This window comes from Heptranchias perlo, chromosome 2, assembly GCF_035084215.1.
Source record: "Heptranchias perlo isolate sHepPer1 chromosome 2, sHepPer1.hap1, whole genome shotgun sequence".
In the NCBI taxonomy this organism is placed as follows: Eukaryota; Metazoa; Chordata; class Chondrichthyes; order Hexanchiformes; family Hexanchidae; genus Heptranchias; species Heptranchias perlo.
In genome coordinates, this window is record NC_090326.1 from 104,318,427 (window position 1) to 104,342,934 (window position 24,508).

General features: G+C 46.6%; 17 non-coding genes across 17 annotated transcripts; all 17 read right to left on the minus strand.

Moving 5' to 3' along the window:
* Positions 1 to 181: 181 nt before the first annotated feature.
* trnam-cau (transfer RNA methionine (anticodon CAU)) lies at positions 182 to 253 on the minus strand. Its single transcript has one exon. It is a non-coding gene; the product is annotated as a tRNA-Met (tRNA).
* Positions 254 to 1,191: 938 nt separating this feature from the next.
* Positions 1,192 to 1,263, minus strand: trnam-cau (transfer RNA methionine (anticodon CAU)). The gene has a single exon. It is a non-coding gene; the product is annotated as a tRNA-Met (tRNA).
* A 1,607-nt stretch (positions 1,264 to 2,870) lies between these two features.
* trnam-cau (transfer RNA methionine (anticodon CAU)) lies at positions 2,871 to 2,942 on the minus strand. The gene has a single exon. It is a non-coding gene; the product is annotated as a tRNA-Met (tRNA).
* Positions 2,943 to 4,549: 1,607 nt separating this feature from the next.
* On the minus strand, positions 4,550 to 4,621 carry trnam-cau (transfer RNA methionine (anticodon CAU)). Its single transcript has one exon. It is a non-coding gene; the product is annotated as a tRNA-Met (tRNA).
* Positions 4,622 to 5,218: 597 nt separating this feature from the next.
* Positions 5,219 to 5,290, minus strand: trnam-cau (transfer RNA methionine (anticodon CAU)). The gene has a single exon. It is a non-coding gene; the product is annotated as a tRNA-Met (tRNA).
* Positions 5,291 to 6,228: 938 nt separating this feature from the next.
* trnam-cau (transfer RNA methionine (anticodon CAU)) lies at positions 6,229 to 6,300 on the minus strand. Its single transcript has one exon. It is a non-coding gene; the product is annotated as a tRNA-Met (tRNA).
* A 1,607-nt stretch (positions 6,301 to 7,907) lies between these two features.
* trnam-cau (transfer RNA methionine (anticodon CAU)) lies at positions 7,908 to 7,979 on the minus strand. The gene has a single exon. It is a non-coding gene; the product is annotated as a tRNA-Met (tRNA).
* A 1,607-nt stretch (positions 7,980 to 9,586) lies between these two features.
* On the minus strand, positions 9,587 to 9,658 carry trnam-cau (transfer RNA methionine (anticodon CAU)). The gene has a single exon. It is a non-coding gene; the product is annotated as a tRNA-Met (tRNA).
* A 597-nt stretch (positions 9,659 to 10,255) lies between these two features.
* trnam-cau (transfer RNA methionine (anticodon CAU)) lies at positions 10,256 to 10,327 on the minus strand. The gene has a single exon. It is a non-coding gene; the product is annotated as a tRNA-Met (tRNA).
* A 3,627-nt stretch (positions 10,328 to 13,954) lies between these two features.
* On the minus strand, positions 13,955 to 14,026 carry trnam-cau (transfer RNA methionine (anticodon CAU)). Its single transcript has one exon. It is a non-coding gene; the product is annotated as a tRNA-Met (tRNA).
* A 597-nt stretch (positions 14,027 to 14,623) lies between these two features.
* On the minus strand, positions 14,624 to 14,695 carry trnam-cau (transfer RNA methionine (anticodon CAU)). The gene has a single exon. It is a non-coding gene; the product is annotated as a tRNA-Met (tRNA).
* A 2,617-nt stretch (positions 14,696 to 17,312) lies between these two features.
* On the minus strand, positions 17,313 to 17,384 carry trnam-cau (transfer RNA methionine (anticodon CAU)). The gene has a single exon. It is a non-coding gene; the product is annotated as a tRNA-Met (tRNA).
* Positions 17,385 to 17,981: 597 nt separating this feature from the next.
* trnam-cau (transfer RNA methionine (anticodon CAU)) lies at positions 17,982 to 18,053 on the minus strand. Its single transcript has one exon. It is a non-coding gene; the product is annotated as a tRNA-Met (tRNA).
* Positions 18,054 to 18,991: 938 nt separating this feature from the next.
* trnam-cau (transfer RNA methionine (anticodon CAU)) lies at positions 18,992 to 19,063 on the minus strand. The gene has a single exon. It is a non-coding gene; the product is annotated as a tRNA-Met (tRNA).
* A 1,607-nt stretch (positions 19,064 to 20,670) lies between these two features.
* Positions 20,671 to 20,742, minus strand: trnam-cau (transfer RNA methionine (anticodon CAU)). Its single transcript has one exon. It is a non-coding gene; the product is annotated as a tRNA-Met (tRNA).
* Positions 20,743 to 21,339: 597 nt separating this feature from the next.
* trnam-cau (transfer RNA methionine (anticodon CAU)) lies at positions 21,340 to 21,411 on the minus strand. Its single transcript has one exon. It is a non-coding gene; the product is annotated as a tRNA-Met (tRNA).
* A 2,617-nt stretch (positions 21,412 to 24,028) lies between these two features.
* trnam-cau (transfer RNA methionine (anticodon CAU)) lies at positions 24,029 to 24,100 on the minus strand. Its single transcript has one exon. It is a non-coding gene; the product is annotated as a tRNA-Met (tRNA).
* Positions 24,101 to 24,508: the final 408 nt, after the last annotated feature.

The window sequence follows — 24,508 nt, forward strand, 5'->3', positions numbered from 1 at the left end:
AACACCTCGATCAAATCTCCCCTTAACCTTCTCTGCTCCACACATAAGACGATCTTCACTTTGCAAATGGATTGCAGCAATTCCCCACACCACTCGTTACCATCACTTGACCCTTTGCTCAATGCCTCTCAGCCTCGCTGCTTTGATTGTGGACAGAAATCGAATGAGTTGATCTTGATGCTAGCAGAGAATGGTTTCGATCCATTGACCTCTGGGTTATGGGCCCAGCACGCTTCCGCTGCGCCACTCTGCTCAGACATAAGAGTGCACTATTTCGCTGGGTCTGGCTTGCAAACCACCCTCTATTGCCACCTTTCTCGTTCATTCAGATCATCGCAACTTTGCAAATTGATGCAGCCATTCACATACGGCTAGCTGCCATCATTTCATCCTCCCAGAAATCTCCCCCAACCTTCCTCCATTGATTCTCAACAGCAATTTGCTCACCCACCTACAAATATACTGCTAATATTTGCTTCACATGTTCTCCTGATCAACTTTTCTGCCAGTCAGTTTCACTCTCAACCTCACAATGCCCTGCAAAGCTAACACAAATTTCTTCTCTTTGCAAGGACATCACTTCTTTTGCTTTTCACACCACTTTTTAGAATTACGCAAACAAGCACTTTGAAAAAGCTCACCTGACTACGGGCAGAGAATAGTTTCAATCTGATCACTGCAGCGCTATGGGTGACTACTGCTGTACCACTCTGCTTGCCAGCATGGTCTTGTTGAAGCCCTCCACCTGCTTTGTCCAGGACTCCCTCCTCCACCTTTGTCTTTGTAGCCTTCCCATCAGGTAATCTTTACTTTGTAAATTGATGCAGGCAGTCCACATACTACCAGTTGTCATCATATTATCGTGCCACAAGTCCATTTCCGCCCTCCTCTTTTCGTGGTTGTCAGGTAACTGCAAATATACCGGCAAAAACTGTTAGAAACACAGTGATACTGAGCTTGTGAGCAATCGAACTTGAGTGCCAACACTGCCCCCTAGCTGTCAAACCACACACTTGGCCAGCTTTCTCTTCTGAGCCTTCACATCCGACTGTCTTGACTTTGCAAGTGGACTGCAGGAAGTCCCCACACGACCAGTTGCCATGACTTCACCCTTTGCGAAGTGTCTTGCAGCCTCGCAACGTTGATTGTGGACATCAAATGAAAGTGCGGTGAAAAAGTTAATCACACTGCTAGCAGAGAATGGTTTCGATCCATTGACCTCTGGGTTATGGGCCCAGCACGCTGCCGCTGCGCCACTCTGCTCCGATCTGGCAAAACTATACTCCACGGTGTGCCTGGTTTTTAAAACGTCCTCTGTTGCCAGCTTGCTTTTCAGAGCTTTCATAGAATCATCGAATCACAATCCAGCCCTTCGTACCTGCTCTTTGAAAGAGCTATCCAATTAGTGTCACTCCCCTGCTCTTTCCCCATAGCCCTGCAAATTCTTCCACTTCAAGTATTTATCCAATTCCCTTTTGAAAGTTACTCTTGAATCTGCTTCCACCAGCATTTCAGGCAGTGCATTCCCGATCATAACAACTCGCTGCGTAAAATTGTTTACCTCATGTCGCCTCAATTCCCTGAAATCTGTGTCCTCTGGTTATCGACCCTTCTGCCACTGGAAGCAGTTTCTCCTTATTTACTCTAACAAAACCCTGCATGACTTTGAACACCTCGATCAAATCTCCCCTTAACCTTCTCTGCTCCACACATAAGACGATCTTCACTTTGCAAATGGATTGCAGCAATTCCCCACACCACTCGTTGCCATCACTTGACCCTTTGCTCAATGCCTCTCAGCCTCGCTGCTTTGATTGTGGACAGACATCGAATGAGTTGTGAAAAAATTGATCTTGATGCTAGCAGAAAATGGTTTCGACCCATTGACCTCTGGGTTATGGGCCCAGCACGCTTCCGCTGCGCCACTCTGCTCAGACATAAGAGTGCACTATTTCGCTGGGTCTGGCTTGCAAACCACCCTCTATTGCCACCTTTCTCGTTCATTCAGATCATCGCAACTTTGCAAATTGATGCAGCCATTCACATACGGCTAGCTGCCATCATTTCATCCTCCCAGAAATCTCCCCCAACCTTCCTCCATTGATTCTCAACAGCAATTTGCTCACCCACCTACAAATATACTGCTAATATTTGCTTCACATGTTCTCCTGATCAACTTTTCTGCCAGTCAGTTTCACTCTCAACCTCACAATGCCCTGCAAAGCTAACACAAATTTCTTCTCTTTGCAAGGACATCACTTCTTTTGCTTTTCACACCACTTTTTAGAATTACGCAAACAAGCACTTTGAAAAAGCTCACCTGACTACGGGCAGAGAATAGTTTCAATCTGATCACTGCAGCGCTATGGGTGACTACTGCTGTACCACTCTGCTTGCCAGCATGGTCTTGTTGAAGCCCTCCACCTGCTTTGTCCAGGACTCCCTCCTCCACCTTTGTCTTTGTAGCCTTCCCATCAGGTAATCTTTACTTTGTAAATTGATGCAGGCAGTCCACATACTACCAGTTGTCATCATATTATCGTGCCACAAGTCCATTTCCGCCCTCCTCTTTTCGTGGTTGTCAGGTAACTGCAAATATACCGGCAAAAACTGTTAGAAACACAGTGATACTGAGCTTGTGAGCAATCGAACTTGAGTGCCAACACTGCCCCCTAGCTGTCAAACCACACACTTGGCCAGCTTTCTCTTCTGAGCCTTCACATCCGACTGTCTTGACTTTGCAAGTGGACTGCAGGAAGTCCCCACACGACCAGTTGCCATGACTTCACCCTTTGCGAAGTGTCTTGCAGCCTCGCAACGTTGATTGTGGACATCAAATGAAAGTGCGGTGAAAAAGTTAATCACACTGCTAGCAGAGAATGGTTTCGATCCATTGACCTCTGGGTTATGGGCCCAGCACGCTGCCGCTGCGCCACTCTGCTCCGATCTGGCAAAACTATACTCCACGGTGTGCCTGGTTTTTAAACCGTCCTCTGTTGCCAGCTTGCTTTTCAGAGCTTTCATAGAATCATCGAATCACAATCCAGCCCTTCGTACCGGCTCTTTGAAAGAGCTATCCAATTAGTGTCACTCCCCTGCTCTTTCCCCATAGCCCTGCAAATTCTTCCACTTCAAGTATTTATCCAATTCCCTTTTGAAAGTTACTCTTGAATCTGCTTCCACCAGCATTTCAGGCAGTGCATTCCCGATCATAACAACTCGCTGCGTAAAATTGTTTACCTCATGTCGCCTCAATTCCCTGAAATCTGTGTCCTCTGGTTATCGACCCTTCTGCCACTGGAAGCAGTTTCTCCTTATTTACTCTAACAAAACCCTGCATGACTTTGAACACCTCGATCAAATCTCCCCTTAACCTTCTCTGCTCCACACATAAGACGATCTTCACTTTGCAAATGGATTGCAGCAATTCCCCACACCACTCGTTGCCATCACTTGACCCTTTGCTCAATGCCTCTCAGCCTCGCTGCTTTGATTGTGGACAGACATCGAATGAGTTGTGAAAAAATTGATCTTGATGCTAGCAGAAAATGGTTTCGACCCATTGACCTCTGGGTTATGGGCCCAGCACGCTTCCGCTGCGCCACTCTGCTCAGACATAAGAGTGCACTATTTCGCTGGGTCTGGCTTGCAAACCACCCTCTATTGCCACCTTTCTCGTTCATTCAGATCATCGCAACTTTGCAAATTGATGCAGCCATTCACATACGGCTAGCTGCCATCATTTCATCCTCCCAGAAATCTCCCCCAACCTTCCTCCATTGATTCTCAACAGCAATTTGCTCACCCACCTACAAATATACTGCTAATATTTGCTTCACATGTTCTCCTGATCAACTTTTCTGCCAGTCAGTTTCACTCTCAACCTCACAATGCCCTGCAAAGCTAACACAAATTTCTTCTCTTTGCAAGGACATCACTTCTTTTGCTTTTCACACCACTTTTTAGAATTACGCAAACAAGCACTTTGAAAAAGCTCACCTGACTACGGGCAGAGAATAGTTTCAATCTGATCACTGCAGCGCTATGGGTGACTACTGCTGTACCACTCTGCTTGCCAGCATGGTCTTGTTGAAGCCCTCCACCTGCTTTGTCCAGGACTCCCTCCTCCACCTTTGTCTTTGTAGCCTTCCCATCAGGTAATCTTTACTTTGTAAATTGATGCAGGCAGTCCACATACTACCAGTTGTCATCATATTATCGTGCCACAAGTCCATTTCCGCCCTCCTCTTTTCGTGGTTGTCAGGTAACTGCAAATATACCGGCAAAAACTGTTAGAAACACAGTGATACTGAGCTTGTGAGCAATCGAACTTGAGTGCCAACACTGCCCCCTAGCTGTCAAACCACACACTTGGCCAGCTTTCTCTTCTGAGCCTTCACATCCGACTGTCTTGACTTTGCAAGTGGACTGCAGGAAGTCCCCACACGACCAGTTGCCATGACTTCACCCTTTGCGAAGTGTCTTGCAGCCTCGCAACGTTGATTGTGGACATCAAATGAAAGTGCGGTGAAAAAGTTAATCACACTGCTAGCAGAGAATGGTTTCGATCCATTGACCTCTGGGTTATGGGCCCAGCACGCTGCCGCTGCGCCACTCTGCTCCGATCTGGCAAAACTATACTCCACGGTGTGCCTGGTTTTTAAAACGTCCTCTGTTGCCAGCTTGCTTTTCAGAGCTTTCATAGAATCATCGAATCACAATCCAGCCCTTCGTACCGGCTCTTTGAAAGAGCTATCCAATTAGTGTCACTCCCCTGCTCTTTCCCCATAGCCCTGCAAATTCTTCCACTTCAAGTATTTATCCAATTCCCTTTTGAAAGTTACTCTTGAATCTGCTTCCACCAGCATTTCAGGCAGTGCATTCCCGATCATAACAACTCGCTGCGTAAAATTGTTTACCTCATGTCGCCTCAATTCCCTGAAATCTGTGTCCTCTGGTTATCGACCCTTCTGCCACTGGAAGCAGTTTCTCCTTATTTACTCTAACAAAACCCTGCATGACTTTGAACACCTCGATCAAATCTCCCCTTAACCTTCTCTGCTCCACACATAAGACGATCTTCACTTTGCAAATGGATTGCAGCAATTCCCCACACCACTCGTTGCCATCACTTGACCCTTTGCTCAATGCCTCTCAGCCTCGCTGCTTTGATTGTGGACAGAAATCGAATGAGTTGTGAAAAAATTGATCTTGATGCTAGCAGAGAATGGTTTCGATCCATTGACCTCTGGGTTATGGGCCCAGCACGCTTCCGCTGCGCCACTCTGCTCAGACATAAGAGTGCACTATTTCGCTGGGTCTGGCTTGCAAACCACCCTCTATTGCCACCTTTCTCGTTCATTCAGATCATCGCAACTTTGCAAATTGATGCAGCCATTCACATACGGCTCGCTGCCATCATTTCATCCTCCCAGAAATCTCACCCAACCTTCCTCCATTGATTCTCAACAGCAATTTGCTCACCCACCTACAAATATACTGCTAATATTTGCTTCACATGTTCTCCTGATCAACTTTTCTGCCAGTCAGTTTCACTCTCAACCTCACAATGCCCTGCAAAGCTAACACAAATTTCTTCTCTTTGCAAGGACATCACTTCTTTTGCTTTTCACACCACTTTTTAGAATTACGCAAACAAGCACTTTGAAAAAGCTCACCTGACTACGGGCAGAGAATAGTTTCAATCTGATCACTGCAGCGCTATGGGTGACTACTGCTGTACCACTCTGCTTGCCAGCATGGTCTTGTTGAAGCCCTCCACCTGCTTTGTCCAGGACTCCCTCCTCCACCTTTGTCTTTGTAGCCTTCCCATCAGGTAATCTTTACTTTGTAAATTGATGCAGGCAGTCCACATACTACCAGTTGTCATCATATTATCGTGCCACAAGTCCATTTCCGCCCTCCTCTTTTCGTGGTTGTCAGGTAACTGCAAATATACCGGCAAAAACTGTTAGAAACACAGTGATACTGAGCTTGTGAGCAATAGAACTTGAGTGCCAACACTGCCCCCTAGCTGTCAAACCACACACTTGGCCAGCTTTCTCTTCTGAGCCTTCACATCCCACTGTCTTGACTTTGCAAGTGGACTGCAGGAAGTCCCCACACTACCAGTTGCCATGACTTCACCCTTTGCGAAGTGTCTTGCAGCCTCGCAACGTTGATTGTGGACATCAAATGAAAGTGCGGTGAAAAAGTTAATCACACTGCTAGCAGAGAATGGTTTCGATCCATTGACCTCTGGGTTATGGGCCCAGCACGCTGCCGCTGCGCCACTCTGCTCCGATCTGGCAAAACTATACTCCACGGTGTGCCTGGTTTTTAAACCGTCCTCTGTTGCCAGCTTGCTTTTCAGAGCTTTCATGGAATCATCGAATCACAATCCAGCCCTTCGTACCGGCTCTTTGAAAGAGCTATCCAATTAGTGTCACTCCCCTGCTCTTTCCCCATAGCCCTGCAAATTCTTCCACTTCAAGTATTTATCCAATTCCCTTTTGAAAGTTACTCTTGAATCTGCTTCCACCAGCATTTCAGGCAGTGCATTCCCGATCATAACAACTCGCTGCGTAAAATTGTTTACCTCATGTCGCCTCAATTCCCTGAAATCTGTGTCCTCTGGTTATCGACCCTTCTGCCACTGGAAGCAGTTTCTCCTTATTTACTCTAACAAAACCCTGCATGACTTTGAACACCTCGATCAAATCTCCCCTTAACCTTCTCTGCTCCACACATAAGACGATCTTCACTTTGCAAATGCATTGCAGCAATTCCCCACACCACTCGTTGCCATCACTTGACACTTTGCTCAATGCCTCTCAGCCTCGCTGCTTTGATTGTGGACAGAAATCGAATGAGTTGTGAAAAAATTGATCTTGATGCTAGCAGAGAATGGTTTCGACCCATTGACCTCTGGGTTATGGGCCCAGCACGCTTCCGCTGCGCCACTCTGCTCAGACATAAGAATGCACTATTTCGCTCGGTCTGGCTTGCAAACCACCCTCTATTGCCACCTTTCTCGTTCATTCAGATCATCGCAACTTTTCAAATTGATGCAGCCATTCACATACGGCTAGCTGCCATCATTTCATCCTCCCAGAAATCTCACCCAACCTTCCTCCATTGATTCTCAACAGCAATTTGCTCACCCACCTCCAAATATACTGCTAATATTTGCTTCACATGTTCTCCTGATCAACTTTTCTGCCAGTCAGTTTCACTCTCAACCTCACAATGCCCTGCAAAGCTAACACAAATTTCTTCTCTTTGCAAGGACATCACTTCTTTTGCTTTTCACACCACTTTTTAGAATTACGCAAACAAGCACTTTGAAAAAGCTCACCTGACTACGGGCAGAGAATAGTTTCAATCTGATCACTGCAGCGCTATGGGTGACTACTACTGTACCACTCTGCTTGCCAGCATGGTCTTGTTGAAGCCCTCCACCTGCTTTGTCCAGGACTCCCTCCTCCACCTTTGTCTTTGTAGCCTTCCCATCAGGTAATCTTTACTTTGTAAATTGATGCAGGCAGTCCACATACTACCAGTTGTCATCATATTATCGTGCCACAAGTCCATTTCCGCCCTCCTCTTTTCGTGGTTGTCAGGTAACTGCAAATATACCGGCAAAAACTGTTAGAAACACAGTGATACTGAGCTTGTGAGCAATCGAACTTGAGTGCCAACACTGCCCCCTAGCTGTCAAACCACACACTTGGCCAGCTTTCTCTTCTGAGCCTTCACATCCCACTGTCTTGACTTTGCAAGTGGACTGCAGGAAGTCCCCACACTACCAGTTGCCATGACTTCACCCTTTGCGAAGTGTCTTGCAGCCTCGCAACGTTGATTGTGGACATCAAATGAAAGTGCGGTGAAAAAGTTAATCACACTGCTAGCAGAGAATGGTTTCGATCCATTGACCTCTGGGTTATGGGCCCAGCACGCTGCCGCTGCGCCACTCTGCTCCGATCTGGCAAAATTATACTCCACGGTGTGCCTGGTTTTTAAACCGTCCTCTGTTGCCAGCTTGCTTTTCAGAGCTTTCATGGAATCATCGAATCACAATCCAGCCCTTCGTACCGGCTCTTTGAAAGAGCTATCCAATTAGTGTCACTCCCCTGCTCTTTCCCCATAGCCCTGCAAATTCTTCCACTTCAAGTATTTATCCAATTCCCTTTTGAAAGTTACTCTTGAATCTGCTTCCACCAGCATTTCAGGCAGTGCATTCCCGATCATAACAACTCGCTGCGTAAAATTGTTTACCTCATGTCGCCTCAATTCCCTGAAATCTGTGTCCTCTGGTTATCGACCCTTCTGCCACTGGAAGCAGTTTCTCCTTATTTACTCTAACAAAACCCTGCATGACTTTGAACACCTCGATCAAATCTCCCCTTAACCTTCTCTGCTCCACACATAAGACGATCTTCACTTTGCAAATGGATTGCAGCAATTCCCCACACCACTCGTTGCCATCACTTGACCCTTTGCTCAATGCCTCTCAGCCTCGCTGCTTTGATTGTGGACAGAAATCGAATGAGTTGTGAAAAAATTGATCTTGATGCTAGCAGAGAATGGTTTCGACCCATTGACCTCTGGGTTATGGGCCCAGCACGCTTCCGCTGCGCCACTCTGCTCAGACATAAGAATGCACTATTTCGCTGGGTCTGGCTTGCAAACCACCCTCTATTGCCACCTTTCTCGTTCATTCAGATCATCGCAACTTTTCAAATTGATGCAGCCATTCACATACGGCTAGCTGCCATCATTTCATCCTCCCAGAAATCTCACCCAACCTTCCTCCATTGATTCTCAACAGCAATTTGCTCACCCACCTCCAAATATACTGCTAATATTTGCTTCACATGTTCTCCTGATCAACTTTTCTGCCAGTCAGTTTCACTCTCAACCTCACAATGCCCTGCAAAGCTAACACAAATTTCTTCTCTTTGCAAGGACATCACTTCTTTTGCTTTTCACACCACTTTTTAGAATTACGCAAACAAGCACTTTGAAAAAGCTCACCTGACTACGGGCAGAGAATAGTTTCAATCTGATCACTGCAGCGCTATGGGTGACTACTACTGTACCACTCTGCTTGCCAGCATGGTCTTGTTGAAGCCCTCCACCTGCTTTGTCCAGGACTCCCTCCTCCACCTTTGTCTTTGTAGCCTTCCCATCAGGTAATCTTTACTTTGTAAATTGATGCAGGCAGTCCACATACTACCAGTTGTCATCATATTATCGTGCCACAAGTCCATTTCCGCCCTCCTCTTTTCGTGGTTGTCAGGTAACTGCAAATATACCGGCAAAAACTGTTAGAAACACAGTGATACTGAGCTTGTGAGCAATCGAACTTGAGTGCCAACACTGCCCCCTAGCTGTCAAACCACACACTTGGCCAGCTTTCTCTTCTGAGCCTTCACATCCGACTGTCTTGACTTTGCAAGTGGACTGCAGGAAGTCCCCACACGACCAGTTGCCATGACTTCACCCTTTGCGAAGTGTCTTGCAGCCTCGCAACGTTGATTGTGGACATCAAATGAAAGTGCGGTGAAAAAGTTAATCACACTGCTAGCAGAGAATGGTTTCGATCCATTGACCTCTGGGTTATGGGCCCAGCACGCTGCCGCTGCGCCACTCTGCTCCGATCTGGCAAAACTATACTCCACGGTGTGCCTGGTTTTTAAACCGTCCTCTGTTGCCAGCTTGCTTTTCAGAGCTTTCATAGAATCATCGAATCACAATCCAGCCCTTCGTACCGGCTCTTTGAAAGAGCTATCCAATTAGTGTCACTCCCCTGCTCTTTCCCCATAGCCCTGCAAATTCTTCCACTTCAAGTATTTATCCAATTCCCTTTTGAAAGTTACTCTTGAATCTGCTTCCACCAGCATTTCAGGCAGTGCATTCCCGATCATAACAACTCGCTGCGTAAAATTGTTTACCTCATGTCGCCTCAATTCCCTGAAATCTGTGTCCTCTGGTTATCGACCCTTCTGCCACTGGAAGCAGTTTCTCCTTATTTACTCTAACAAAACCCTGCATGACTTTGAACACCTCGATCAAATCTCCCCTTAACCTTCTCTGCTCCACACATAAGACGATCTTCACTTTGCAAATGGATTGCAGCAATTCCCCACACCACTCGTTGCCATCACTTGACCCTTTGCTCAATGCCTCTCAGCCTCGCTGCTTTGATTGTGGACAGAAATCGAATGAGTTGTGAAAAAATTGATCTTGATGCTAGCAGAGAATGGTTTCGATCCATTGACCTCTGGGTTATGGGCCCAGCACGCTTCCGCTGCGCCACTCTGCTCAGACATAAGAATGCACTATTTCGCTGGGTCTGGCTTGCAAACCACCCTCTATTACCACCTTTCTCGTTCATTCAGATCATCGCAACTTTGCAAATTGATGCAGCCATTCACATACGGCTCGCTGCCATCATTTCATCCTCCCAGAAATCTCACCCAACCTTCCTCCATTGATTCTCAACAGCAATTTGCTCACCCACCTACAAATATACTGCTAATATTTGCTTCACATGTTCTCCTGATCAACTTTTCTGCCAGTCAGTTTCACTCTCAACCTCACAATGCCCTGCAAAGCTAACACAAATTTCTTCTCTTTGCAAGGACATCACTTCTTTTGCTTTTCACACCACTTTTTAGAATTACGCAAACAAGCACTTTGAAAAAGCTCACCTGACTACGGGCAGAGAATAGTTTCAATCTGATCACTGCAGCGCTATGGGTGACTACTGCTGTACCACTCTGCTTGCCAGCATGGTCTTGTTGAAGCCCTCCACCTGCTTTGTCCAGGACTCCCTCCTCCACCTTTGTCTTTGTAGCCTTCCCATCAGGTAATCTTTACTTTGTAAATTGATGCAGGCAGTCCACATACTACCAGTTGTCATCATATTATCGTGCCACAAGTCCATTTCCGCCCTCCTCTTTTCGTGGTTGTCAGGTAACTGCAAATATACCGGCAAAAACTGTTAGAAACACAGTGATACTGAGCTTGTGAGCAATCGAACTTGAGTGCCAACACTGCCCCCTAGCTGTCAAACCACACACTTGGCCAGCTTTCTCTTCTGAGCCTTCACATCCGACTGTCTTGACTTTGCAAGTGGACTGCAGGAAGTCCCCACACGACCAGTTGCCATGACTTCACCCTTTGCGAAGTGTCTTGCAGCCTCGCAACGTTGATTGTGGACATCAATTGAAAGTGCGGTGAAAAAGTTAATCACACTGCTCGCAGAGAATGGTTTCGATCCATTGACCTCTGGGTTATGGGCCCAGCACGCTGCCGCTGCGCCACTCTGCTCAGACATAAGAGTGCACTATTTCGCTGGGTCTGGCTTGCAAACCACCCTCTATTGCCACCTTTCTCGTTCATTCAGATCATCGCAACTTTGCAAATTGATGCAGCCATTCACATACGGCTCGCTGCCATCATTTCATCCTCCCAGAAATCTCACCCAACCTTCCTCCATTGATTCTCAACAGCAATTTGCTCACCCACCTACAAATATACTGCTAATATTTGCTTCACATGTTCTCCTGATCAACTTTTCTGCCAGTCAGTTTCACTCTCAATCTCACAATGCCCTGCAAAGCTAACACAAATTTCTTCTCTTTGCAAGGACATCACTTCTTTTGCTTTTCACACCACTTTTTAGAATTACGCAAACAAGCACTTTGAAAAAGCTCACCTGACTACGGGCAGAGAATAGTTTCAATCTGATCACTGCAGCGCTATGGGTGACTACTGCTGTACCACTCTGCTTGCCAGCATGGTCTTGTTGAAGCCCTCCACCTGCTTTGTCCAGGACTCCCTCCTCCACCTTTGTCTTTGTAGCCTTCCCATCAGGTAATCTTTACTTTGTAAATTGATGCAGGCAGTCCACATACTACCAGTTGTCATCATATTATCGTGCCACAAGTCCATTTCCGCCCTCCTCTTTTCGTGGTTGTCAGGTAACTGCAAATATACCGGCAAAAACTGTTAGAAACACAGTGATACTGAGCTTGTGAGCAATCGAACTTGAGTGCCAACACTGCCCCCTAGCTGTCAAACCACACACTTGGCCAGCTTTCTCTTCTGAGCCTTCACATCCGACTGTCTTGACTTTGCAAGTGGACTGCAGGAAGTCCCCACACGACCAGTTGCCATGACTTCACCCTTTGCGAAGTGTCTTGCAGCCTCGCAACGTTGATTGTGGACATCAAATGAAAGTGCGGTGAAAAAGTTAATCACACTGCTAGCAGAGAATGGTTTCGACCCATTGACCTCTGGGTTATGGGCCCAGCACACTGCCGCTGCGCCACTCTGCTCCGATCTGGCACAACTATACTCCACGGTGTGCCTGGTTTTTAAACCGTCCTCTGTTGCCAGCTTGCTTTTCAGAGCTTTCATCGAATCATCGAATCACAATCCAGCCCTTCGTACCGGCTCTTTGAAAGAGCTATCCAATTAGTGTCACTCCCCTGCTCTTTCCCCATAGCCCTGCAAATTCTTCCACTTCAAGTATTTATCCAATTCCCTTTTGAAAGTTACTCTTGAATCTGCTTCCACCAGCATTTCAGGCAGTGCATTCCCGATCATAACAACTCGCTGCGTAAAATTGTTTACCTCATGTCGCCTCAATTCCCTGAAATCTGTGTCCTCTGGTTATCGACCCTTCTGCCACTGGAAGCAGTTTCTCCTTATTTACTCTAACAAAACCCTGCATGACTTTGAACACCTCGATCAAATCTCCCCTTAACCTTCTCTGCTCCACACATAAGACGATTTTCACTTTGCAAATGGATTGCAGCAATTCTCCACACCACTCGTTGCCATCACTTGACCCTTTGCTCAATGCCTCTCAGCCTCGCTGCTTTGATTGTGGACAGAAATCGAATGAGTTGTGAAAAAATTGATCTTGATGCTAGCAGAGAATGGTTTCGACCCATTGACCTCTGGGTTATGGGCCCAGCACGCTTCCGCTGCGCCACTCTGCTCAGACATAAGAGTGCACTATTTCGCTGGGTCTGGCTTGCAAACCACCCTCTATTGCCACCTTTCTCGTTCATTCAGATCATCGCAACTTTTCAAATTGATGCAGCCATTCACATACGGCTAGCTGCCATCATTTCATCCTCCCAGAAATCTCACCCAACCTTCCTCCATTGATTCTCAACAGCAATTTGCTCACCCACCTACAAATATACTGCTAATATTTGCTTCACATGTTCTCCTGATCAACTTTTCTGCCAGTCAGTTTCACTCTCAACCTCACAATGCCCTGCAAAGCTAACACAAATTTCTTCTCTTTGCAAGGACATCACTTCTTTTGCTTTTCACACCACTTTTTAGAATTACGCAAACAAGCACTTTGAAAAAGCTCACCTGACTACGGGCAGAGAATAGTTTCAATCTGATCACTGCAGCGCTATGGGTGACTACTGCTGTACCACTCTGCTTGCCAGCATGGTCTTGTTGAAGCCCTCCACCTGCTTTGTCCAGGACTCCCTCCTCCACCTTTGTCTTTGTAGCCTTCCCATCAGGTAATCTTTACTTTGTAAATTGATGCAGGCAGTCCACATACTACCAGTTGTCATCATATTATCGTGCCACAAGTCCATTTCCGCCCTCCTCTTTTCGTGGTTGTCAGGTAACTGCAAATATACCGGCAAAAACTGTTAGAAACACAGTGATACTGAGCTTGTGAGCAATCGAACTTGAGTGCCAACACTGCCCCCTAGCTGTCAAACCACACACTTGGCCAGCTTTCTCTTCTGAGCCTTCACATCCGACTGTCTTGACTTTGCAAGTGGACTGCAGGAAGTCCCCACACGACCAGTTGCCATGACTTCACCCTTTGCGAAGTGTCTTGCAGCCTCGCAACGTTGATTGTGGACATCAAATGAAAGTGCGGTGAAAAAGTTAATCACACTGCTAGCAGAGAATGGTTTCGATCCATTGACCTCTGGGTTATGGGCCCAGCACGCTGCCGCTGCGCCACTCTGCTCCGATCTGGCAAAGCTATACTTCACGGTGTGGCTGGTTTTTAAACCGTCCTCTGTTGCCAGCTTGCTTTTCAGAGCTTTCATGGAATCATCGAATCACAATCCAGCCCTTCGTACCGGCTCTTTGAAAGAGCTATCCAATTAGTGTCACTCCCCTGCTCTTTCCCCATAGCCCTGCAAATTCTTCCACTTCAAGTATTTATCCAATTCCCTTTTGAAAGTTACTCTTGAATCTGCTTCCACCAGCATTTCAGGCAGTGCATTCCCGATCATAACAACTCGCTGCGTAAAATTGTTTACCTCATGTCGCCTCAATTCCCTGAAATCTGTGTCCTCTGGTTATCGACCCTTCTGCCACTGGAAGCAGTTTCTCCTTATTTACTCTAACAAAACCCTGCATGACTTTGAACACCTCGATCAAATCTCCCCTTAACCTTCTCTGCTCCACACATAAGACGATCTTCACTTTGCAAATGGATTGCAGCAATTCCCCACACCACTCGTTGCCATCACTTGACCCTTTGCTCAATGCCTCTCAGCCTCGCTGCTTTGATTGTGGACAGAAATCGAATGAGTTGTGAAAAAGTTGATCTTGATGCTAGCAGAGAATGGTTTCGATCCATTGACCTCTGGGTTATGGGCCCAGCACGCTTCCGCTGCGCCACTCTGCTCAGACATAAGAGTGCACTGTTTCGCTGGGTCTGGCTTGCAAACCACCCTCTATTGCCACCTTTCTCGTTCATTCAGATCATCGCAACTTTGCAAATTGATGCAGCCATTCACATACGGCTAGCTGCCATCATTTCATCCTCCCAGAAATCTCCCCCAACCTTCCTCCATTGATTCTCAACAGCAATTTGCTCACCCACCTACAAATATACTGCTAATATTTGCTTCACATGTTCTCCTGATCAACTTTTCTGCCAGTCAGTTTCACTCTCAACCTCACAATGCCCTGCAAAGCTAACACAAATTTCTTCTCTTTGCAAGGACATCACTTCTTTTGCTTTTCACACCACTTTTTAGAATTACGCAAACAAGCACTTTGAAAAAGCTCACCTGACTACGGGCAGAGAATAGTTTCAATCTGATCACTGCAGCGCTATGGGTGACTACTGCTGTACCACTCTGCTTGCCAGCATGGTCTTGTTGAAGCCCTCCACCTGCTTTGTCCAGGACTCCCTCCTCCACCTTTGTCTTTGTAGCCTTCCCATCAGGTAATCTTTACTTTGTAAATTGATGCAGGCAGTCCACATACTACCAGTTGTCATCATATTATCGTGCCACAAGTCCATTTCCGCCCTCCTCTTTTCGTGGTTGTCAGGTAACTGCAAATATACCGGCAAAAACTGTTAGAAACACAGTGATACTGAGCTTGTGAGCAATCGAACTTGAGTGCCAACACTGCCCCCTAGCTGTCAAACCACACACTTGGCCAGCTTTCTCTTCTGAGCCTTCACATCCGACTGTCTTGACTTTGCAAGTGGACTGCAGGAAGTCCCCACACGACCAGTTGCCATGACTTCACCCTTTGCGAAGTGTCTTGCAGCCTCGCAACGTTGATTGTGGACATCAAATGAAAGTGCGGTGAAAAAGTTAATCACACTGCTAGCAGAGAATGGTTTCGATCCATTGACCTCTGGGTTATGGGCCCAGCACGCTGCCGCTGTGCCACTCTGCTCCGATCTGGCAAAACTATACTCCACGGTGTGCCTGGTTTTTAAACCGTCCTCTGTTGCCAGCTTGCTTTTCAGAGCTTTCATAGAATCATCGAATCACAATCCAGCCCTTCGTACCGGCTCTTTGAAAGAGCTATCCAATTAGTGTCACTCCCCTGCTCTTTCCCCATAGCCCTGCAAATTCTTCCACTTCAAGTATTTATCCAATTCCCTTTTGAAAGTTACTCTTGAATCTGCTTCCACCAGCATTTCAGGCAGTGCATTCCCGATCATAACAACTCGCTGCGTAAAATTGTTTACCTCATGTCGCCTCAATTCCCTGAAATCTGTGTCCTCTGGTTATCGACCCTTCTGCCACTGGAAGCAGTTTCTCCTTATTTACTCTAACAAAACCCTGCATGACTTTGAACACCTCGATCAAATCTCCCCTTAACCTTCTCTGCTCCACACATAAGACGATCTTCACTTTGCAAATGGATTGCAGCAATTCCCCACACCACTCGTTGCCATCACTTGACCCTTTGCTCAATGCCTCTCAGCCTCGCTGCTTTGATTGTGGACAGAAATCGAATGAGTTGTGAAAAAATTGATCTTGATGCTAGCAGAGAATGGTTTCGATCCATTGACCTCTGGGTTATGGGCCCAGCAAGCTTCCGCTGCGCCACTCTGCTCAGACATAAGAGTGCACTATTTCGCTGGGTCTGGCTTGCAAACCACCCTCTATTGCCACCTTTCTCGTTCATTCAGATCATCGCAACTTTGCAAATTGATGCAGCCATTCACATACGGCTCGCTGCCATCATTTCATCCTCCCAGAAATCTCACCCAACCTTCCTCCATTGATTCTCAACAGCAATTTGCTCACCCACCTACAAATATACTGCTAATATTTGCTTCACATGTTCTCCTGATCAACTTTTCTGCCAGTCAGTTTCACTCTCAACCTCACAATGCCCTGCAAAGCTAACACAAATTTCTTCTCTTTGCAAGGACATCACTTCTTTTGCTTTTCACACCACTTTTTAGAATTACGCAAACAAGCACTTTGAAAAAGCTCACCTGACTACGGGCAGAGAATAGTTTCAATCTGATCACTGCAGCGCTATGGGTGACTACTGCTGTAACACTCTGCTTGCCAGCATGGTCTTGTTGAAGCCCTCCACCTGCTTTGTCCAGGACTCCCTCCTCCACCTTTGTCTTTGTAGCCTTCCCATCAGGTAATCTTTACTTTGTAAATTGATGCAGGCAGTCCACATACTACCAGTTGTCATCATATTATCGTGCCACAAGTCCATTTCCGCCCTCCTCTTTTCGTGGTTGTCAGGTAACTGCAAATATACCGGCAAAAACTGTTAGAAACACAGTGATACTGAGCTTGTGAGCAATCGAACTTGAGTGCCAACACTGCCCCCTAGCTGTCAAACCACACACTTGGCCAGCTTTCTCTTCTGAGCCTTCACATCCGACTGTCTTGACTTTGCAAGTGGACTGCAGGAAGTCCCCACACGACCAGTTGCCATGACTTCACCCTTTGCGAAGTGTCTTGCAGCCTCGCAACGTTGATTGTGGACATCAAATGAAAGTGCGGTGAAAAAGTTAATCACACTGCTAGCAGAGAATGGTTTCGATCCATTGACCTCTGGGTTATGGGCCCAGCACGCTGCCGCTGCGCCACTCTGCTCCGATCTGGCAAAACTATACTCCACGGTGTGCCTGGTTTTTAAACCGTCCTCTGTTGCCAGCTTGCTTTTCAGAGCTTTCATAGAATCATAGAATCACAATCCAGCCCTTCGTACCGGCTCTTTGAAAGAGCTATCCAATTAGTGTCACTCCCCTGCTCTTTCCCCATAGCCCTGCAAATTCTTCCACTTCAAGTATTTATCCAATTCCCTTTTGAAAGTTACTCTTGAATCTGCTTCCACCAGCATTTCAGGCAGTGCATTCCCGATCATAACAACTCGCTGCGTAAAATTGTTTACCTCATGTCGCCTCAATTCCCTGAAATCTGTGTCCTCTGGTTATCGACCCTTCTGCCACTGGAAGCAGTTTCTCCTTATTTACTCTAACAAAACCCTGCATGACTTTGAACACCTCGATCAAATCTCCCCTTAACCTTCTCTGCTCCACACATAAGACGATCTTCACTTTGCAAATGGATTGCAGCAATTCCCCACACCACTCGTTGCCATCACTTGACCCTTTGCTCAATGCCTCTCAGCCTCGCTGCTTTGATTGTGGACAGAAATCGAATGAGTTGTGAAAAAATTGATCTTGATGCTAGCAGAGAATGGTTTCGATCCATTGACCTCTGGGTTATGGGCCCAGCACGCTTCCGCTGCGCCACTCTGCTCAGACATAAGAGTGCACTATTTCGCTGGGTCTGGCTTGCAAACCACCCTCTATTGCCACCTTTCTCGTTCATTCAGATCATCGCAACTTTGCAAATTGATGCAGCCATTCACATACGGCTAGCTGCCATCATTTCATCCTCCCAGAAATCTCACCCAACCTTCCTCCATTGATTCTCAACAGCAATTTGCTCACCCACCTACAAATATACTGCTAATATTTGCTTCACATGTTCTCCTGATCAACTTTTCTGCCAGTCAGTTTCACTCTCAACCTCACAATGCCCTGCAAAGCTAACACAAATTTCTTCTCTTTGCAAGGACATCACTTCTTTTGCTTTTCACACCACTTTTTAGAATTACGCAAACAAGCACTTTGAAAAAGCTCACCTGACTACGGGCAGAGAATAGTTTCAATCTGATCACTGCAGCGCTATGGGTGACTACTGCTGTACCACTCTGCTTGCCAGCATGGTCTTGTTGAAGCCCTCCACCTGCTTTGTCCAGGACTCCCTCCTCCACCTTTGTCTTTGTAGCCTTCCCATCAGGTAATCTTTACTTTGTAAATTGATGCAGGCAGTCCACATACTACCAGTTGTCATCATATTATCGTGCCACAAGTCCATTTCCGCCCTCCTCTTTTCGTGGTTGTCAGGTAACTGCAAATATACCGGCAAAAACTGTTAGAAACACAGTGATACTGAGCTTGTGAGCAATCGAACTTGAGTGCCAACACTGCCCCCTAGCTGTCAAACCACACACTTGGCCAGCTTTCTCTTCTGAGCCTTCACATCCGACTGTCTTGACTTTGCAAGTGGACTGCAGGAAGTCCCCACACGACCAGTTGCCATGACTTCACCCTTTGCGAAGTGTCTTGCAGCCTCGCAACGTTGATTGTGGACATCAAATGAAAGTGCGGTGAAAAAGTTAATCACACTGCTAGCAGAGAATGGTTTCGATCCATTGACCTCTGGGTTATGGGCCCAGCACGCTGCCGCTGCGCCACTCTGCTCCGATCTGGCAAAACTATACTCCACGGTGTGCCTGGTTTTTAAACCGTCCTCTGTTGCCAGCTTGCTTTTCAGAGCTTTCATAGAATCATCGAATCACAATCCAGCCCTTCGTACCGGCTCTTTGAAAGAGCTATCCAATTAGTGTCACTCCCCTGCTCTTTCCCCATAGCCCTGCAAATTCTTCCACTTCAAGTATTTATCCAATTCCCTTTTGAAAGTTACTCTTGAATCTGCTTCCACCAGCATTTCAGGCAGTGCATTCCCGATCATAACAACTCGCTGCGTAAAATTGTTTACCTCATGTCGCCTCAATTCCCTGAAATCTGTGTCCTCTGGTTATCGACCCTTCTGCCACTGGAAGCAGTTTCTCCTTATTTACTCTAACAAAACCCTGCATGACTTTGAACACCTCGATCAAATCTCCCCTTAACCTTCTCTTCTCCACACATAAGACGATCTTCACTTTGCAAATGGATTGCAGCAATTCCCCACACCACTCGTTGCCATCACTTGACCCTTTGCTCAATGCCTCTCAGCCTCGCTGCTTTGATTGTGGACAGAAATCGAATGAGTTGTGAAAAAGTTGATCTTGATGCTAGCAGAGAATGGTTTCGATCCATTGACTTTTGGGTTATGGGCCCAGCACGCTTCCGCTGCGCCACTCTGCTCAGACATAAGAGTGCACTATTTCGCTGGGTCTGGCTTGCAAACCACCCTCTATTGCCACCTTTCTCGTTCATTCAGATCATCGCAACTTTGCAAATTGATGCAGCCATTCACATACGGCTAGCTGCCATCATTTCATCCTCCCAGAAATCTCACCCAACCTTCCTCCATTGATTCTCAACAGCAATTTGCTCACCCACCTACAAATATACTGCTAATATTTGCTTCACATGTTCTCCTGATCAACTTTTCTGCCAGTCAGTTTCACTCTCAACCTCACAATGCCCTGCAAAGCTAACACAAATTTCTTCTCTTTGCAAGGACATCACTTCTTTTGCTTTTCACACCACTTTTTAGAATTACGCAAACAAGCACTTTGAAAAAGCTCACCTGACTACGGGCAGAGAATAGTTTCAATCTGATCACTGCAGCGCTATGGGTGACTACTGCTGTACCACTCTGCTTGCCAGCATGGTCTTGTTGAAGCCCTCCACCTGCTTTGTCCAGTACTCCCTCCTCCACCTTTGTCTTTGTAGCCTTCCCATCAGGTAATCTTTACTTTGTAAATTGATGCAGGCAGTCCACATACTACCAGTTGTCATCATATTATCGTGCCACAAGTCCATTTCCGCCCTCCTCTTTTCGTGGTTGTCAGGTAACTGCAAATATACCGGCAAAAACTGTTAGAAACACAGTGATACTGAGCTTGTGAGCAATCGAACTTGAGTGCCAACACTGCCCCCTAGCTGTCAAACCACACACTTGGCCAGCTTTCTCTTCTGAGCCTTCACATCCGACTGTCTTGACTTTGCAAGTGGACTGCAGGAAGTCCCCACACGACCAGTTGCCATGACTTCACCCTTTGCGAAGTGTCTTGCAGCCTCGCAACGTTGATTGTGGACATCAAATGAAAGTGCGGTGAAAAAGTTAATCACACTGCTAGCAGAGAATGGTTTCGATCCATTGACCTCTGGGTTATGGGCCCAGCACGCTGCCGCTGCGCCACTCTGCTCCGATCTGGCAAAACTATACTCCACGGTGTGCCTGGTTTTTAAACCGTCCTCTGTTGCCAGCTTGCTTTTCAGAGCTTTCATAGAATCATCGAATCACAATCCAGCCCTTCGTACCGGCTCTTTGAAAGAGCTATCCAATTAGTGTCACTCCCCTGCTCTTTCCCCATAGCCCTGCAAATTCTTCCACTTCAAGTATTTATCCAATTCCCTTTTGAAAGTTACTCTTGAATCTGCTTCCACCAGCATTTCAGGCAGTGCATTCCCGATCATAACAACTCGCTGCGTAAAATTGTTTACCTCATGTCGCCTCAATTCCCTGAAATCTGTGTCCTCTGGTTATCGACCCTTCTGCCACTGGAAGCAGTTTCTCCTTATTTACTCTAACAAAACCCTGCATGACTTTGAACACCTCGATCAAATCTCCCCTTAACCTTCTCTGCTCCACACATAAGACGATCTTCACTTTGCAAATGGATTGCAGCAATTCCCCACACCACTCGTTGCCATCACTTGACCCTTTGCTCAATGCCTCTCAGCCTCGCTGCTTTGATTGTGGACAGAAATCGAATGAGTTGTGAAAAAGTTGATCTTGATGCTAGCAGAGAATGGTTTCGATCCATTGACCTCTGGGTTATGGGCCCAGCACGCTTCCGCTGCGCCACTCTGCTCAGACATAAGAGTGCACTATTTCGCTGGGTCTGGCTTGCAAACCACCCTCTATTGCCACCTTTCTCGTTCATTCAGATCATCGCAACTTTGCAAATTGATGCAGCCATTCACATACGGCTAGCTGCCATCATTTCATCCTCCCAGAAATCTCCCCCAACCTTCCTCCATTGATTCTCAACAGCAATTTGCTCACCCACCTACAAATATACTGCTAATATTTGCTTCACATGTTCTCCTGATCAACTTTTCTGCCAGTCAGTTTCACTCTCAACCTCACAATGCCCTGCAAAGCTAACACAAATTTCTTCTCTTTGCAAGGACATCACTTCTTTTGCTTTTCACACCACTTTTTAGAATTACGCAAACAAGCACTTTGAAAAAGCTCACCTGACTACGGGCAGAGAATAGTTTCAATCTGATCACTGCAGCGCTATGGGTGACTACTGCTGTACCACTCTGCTTGCCAGCATGGTCTTGTTGAAGCCCTCCACCTGCTTTGTCCAGGACTCCCTCCTCCACCTTTGTCTTTGTAGCCTTCCCATCAGGTAATCTTTACTTTGTAAATTGATGCAGGCAGTCCACATACTACCAGTTGTCATCATATTATCGTGCCACAAGTCCATTTCCGCCCTCCTCTTTTCGTGGTTGTCAGGTAACTGCAAATATACCGGCAAAAACTGTTAGAAACACAGTGATACTGAGCTTGTGAGCAATCGAACTTGAGTGCCAACACTGCCCCCTAGCTGTCAAACCACACACTTGGCCAGCTTTCTCTTCTGAGCCTTCACATCCGACTGTCTTGACTTTGCAAGTGGACTGCAGGAAGTCCCCACACGACCAGTTGCCATGACTTCACCCTTTGCGAAGTGTCTTGCAGCCTCGCAACGTTGATTGTGGACATCAAATGAAAGTGCGGTGAAAAAGTTAATCACACTGCTAGCAGAGAATGGTTTCGATCCATTGACCTCTGGGTTATGGGCCCAGCACGCTGCCGCTGTGCCACTCTGCTCCGATCTGGCAAAACTATACTCCACGGTGTGCCTGGTTTTTAAACCGTCCTCTGTTGCCAGCTTGCTTTTCAGAGCTTTCATAGAATCATCGAATCACAATCCAGCCCTTCGTACCGGCTCTTTGAAAGAGCTATCCAATTAGTGTCACTCCCCTGCTCTTTCCCCATAGCCCTGCAAATTCTTCCACTTCAAGTATTTATCCAATTCCCTTTTGAAAGTTACTCTTGAATCTGCTTCCACCAGCATTTCAGGCAGTGCATTCCCGATCATAACAACTCGCTGCGTAAAATTGTTTACCTCATGTCGCCTCAATTCCCTGAAATCTGTGTCCTCTGGTTATCGACCCTTCTGCCACTGGAAGCAGTTTCTCCTTATTTACTCTAACAAAACCCTGCATGACTTTGAACACCTCGATCAAATCTCCCCTTAACCTTCTCTGCTCCACACAGAAGACGATCTTCACTTTGCAAATGGATTGCAGCAATTCCCCACACCACTCGTTGCCATCACTTGACCCTTTGCTCAATGCCTCTCAGCCTCGCTGCTTTGATTGTGGACAGAAATCGAATGAGTTGTGAAAAAATTGATCTTGATGCTAGCAGAGAATGGTTTCGATCCATTGACCTCTGGGTTATGGGCCCAGCAAGCTTCCGCTGCGCCACTCTGCTCAGACATAAGAGTGCACTATTTCGCTGGGTCTGGCTTGCAAACCACCCTCTATTGCCACCTTTCTCGTTCATTCAGATCATCGCAACTTTGCAAATTGATGCAGCCATTCACATACGGCTAGCTGCCATCATTTCATCCTCCCAGAAATCTCACCCAACCTTCCTCCATTGATTCTCAACAGCAATTTGCTCACCCACCTACAAATATACTGCTAATATTTGCTTCACATGTTCTCCTGATCAACTTTTCTGCCAGTCAGTTTCACTCTCAACCTCACAATGCCCTGCAAAGCTAACACAAATTTCTTCTCTTTGCAAGGACATCACTTCTTTTGCTTTTCACACCACTTTTTAGAATTACGCAAACAAGCACTTTGAAAAAGCTCACCTGACTACGGGCAGAGAATAGTTTCAATCTGATCACTGCAGCGCTATGGGTGACTACTGCTGTACCACTCTGCTTGCCAGCATGGTCTTGTTGAAGCCCTCCACCTGCTTTGTCCAGGACTCCCTCCTCCACCTTTGTCTTTGTAGCCTTCCCATCAGGTAATCTTTACTTTGTAAATTGATGCAGGCAGTCCACATACTACCAGTTGTCATCATATTATCGTGCCACAAGTCCATTTCCGCCCTCCTCTTTTCGTGGTTGTCAGGTAACTGCAAATATACCGGCAAAAACTGTTAGAAACACAGTGATACTGAGCTTGTGAGCAATCGAACTTGAGTGCCAACACTGCCCCCTAGCTGTCAAACCACACACTTGGCCAGCTTTCTCTTCTGAGCCTTCACATCCGACTGTCTTGACTTTGCAAGTGGACTGCAGGAAGTCCCCACACGACCAGTTGCCATGACTTCACCCTTTGCGAAGTGTCTTGCAGCCTCGCAACGTTGATTGTGGACATCAAATGAAAGTGCGGTGAAAAAGTTAATCACACTGCTAGCAGAGAATGGTTTCGATCCATTGACCTCTGGGTTATGGGCCCAGCACGCTGCCGCTGCGCCACTCTGCTCCGATCTGGCAAAACTATACTCCACGGTGTGCCTGGTTTTTAAACCGTCCTCTGTTGCCAGCTTGCTTTTCAGAGCTTTCATAGAATCATAGAATCACAATCCAGCCCTTCGTACCGGCTCTTTGAAAGAGCTATCCAATTAGTGTCACTCCCCTGCTCTTTCCCCATAGCCCTGCAAATTCTTCCACTTCAAGTATTTATCCAATTCCCTTTTGAAAGTTACTCTTGAATCTGCTTCCACCAGCATTTCAGGCAGTGCATTCCCGATCATAACAACTCGCTGCGTAAAATTGTTTACCTCATGTCGCCTCAATTCCCTGAAATCTGTGTCCTCTGGTTATCGACCCTTCTGCCACTGGAAGCAGTTTCTCCTTATTTACTCTAACAAAACCCTGCATGACTTTGAAC